We start from the raw sequence: 1,359 nt of genomic DNA, 5'->3' as shown, positions 1-1,359 counted from the left end.
ACCAGATCCTATTGACCCAGAAATTGAAAGAACTCTTAAAAAGAACAAGAAAGAAAAGAAAAAGAAAAACCAAACCCCAATAAAAACTAAAATTACCGAGCCAGAAGTTATGGCCACACTTATGGATTACGCTAGGCCAGGAGTGACCGGTGTAACCAACAGTATAGTTAGACCCCAAATTAATGCACATCATTTTGAAATTAAGCCTGCGTTGCTTAATATGTTGCAAAATAATGTAACGTTTTACGGGTTACCTAACGAAAATCCTAATACCCATTTGACAAATTTCTTAGAAATTTGTGAAACTTTTAAAATTACTGATGTAACTGCAGAAGCAATCAAACTTCGCCTTTTTCCTTTTACCTTGAAGGATCGAGCCAAAGAATGGTTAACTTCTATGCCAGCCGCATCAATTGAGACTTGGGAACAATTAGCCCAAGCATTTTTTATCAAAATTCTTCCCTTTAGCAAAAACCGCAAGAGTCATTAAAGAGTTAACATCTTTTTCTCAAAATGATAGTGAAACTCTTTATGAGGCTTGGGAACGTTTTAAAGAACTTCAACGTTTATGCCCACACCACCAATTGCCCGCTGAACTCTTAATGCAAACATTTTATAATGGACTAAATCCTACAACAAGAGGTTCATTGGACGCTATGTCTGGAGGGTTATTCATGAAGAAAACATCTGCCCAAGCAAGAGAACTTTTAGAGGAAATGACAATCAACAGCAGTATGTGGCCCGCGGAACGTGGACACGTACCATTAGCGAAACCATCATCCTCAACAACATCATCAGTTAAAGGTATAGTGAATCTTGATCCAGTAGCGATGTTGCAAGCCCAATTTTCTGCCTTATCGCACAAAATTGATAGGTTTATGGTACCGTGTGATCCTAATGGTCAACCAATCCAAACAGATGTGGATTACGAAGGTATGAGTGAAATTGAACAGGTAAATTTTGTCCAAGGGCAAAACCAAAATAATAATCCTTATTCCAATACATATAATCCTGGATGGAGAAATCATCCTAACTTTAACTGGAGAGACAATAATAATGCTAATGCTAATCAAAATCGTACTACTAATTATCAAAATCAATCAAGAGATTCGATTAGCACTTCTAAAATCGACAAATTCATTGATGCGATGAGCGGAAAAATAAGTAATCACGACGATGGTTTTAAACGGATCAAGAATAAATTCGATCAGCTTATTAAAAACCAATCATCTAGCATCCATAATTTGGAGATTCAAATTGGACAACTCGCTAAATCAATTCCATCCTGCAAAGAGGGAAGTCTTCCAAGCCATACGGAAGAAAATCCGAAAGAGCATGTTAAGGCTATCACTCTTCGTT

At 36.9% G+C, this 1,359-nt stretch overlaps 1 non-coding gene across 1 annotated transcript; it reads right to left on the bottom strand.

Annotated features, from left to right (window-relative positions):
- Positions 1–479: 479 nt before the first annotated feature.
- Positions 480–586, bottom strand: LOC136207604 (small nucleolar RNA R71). The gene has a single exon (XR_010676737.1). It is a non-coding gene; the product is annotated as a small nucleolar RNA R71 (small nucleolar RNA).
- Positions 587–1,359: the final 773 nt, after the last annotated feature.

This window comes from Euphorbia lathyris, chromosome 9 (assembly GCF_963576675.1).
Source record: "Euphorbia lathyris chromosome 9, ddEupLath1.1, whole genome shotgun sequence".
NCBI classification, from domain to species: domain Eukaryota; kingdom Viridiplantae; phylum Streptophyta; class Magnoliopsida; order Malpighiales; family Euphorbiaceae; genus Euphorbia; species Euphorbia lathyris.
The sequence above is the reverse complement of the archived record's forward strand: the minus strand, read 5'-3'. Positions and strand labels throughout refer to the sequence as shown.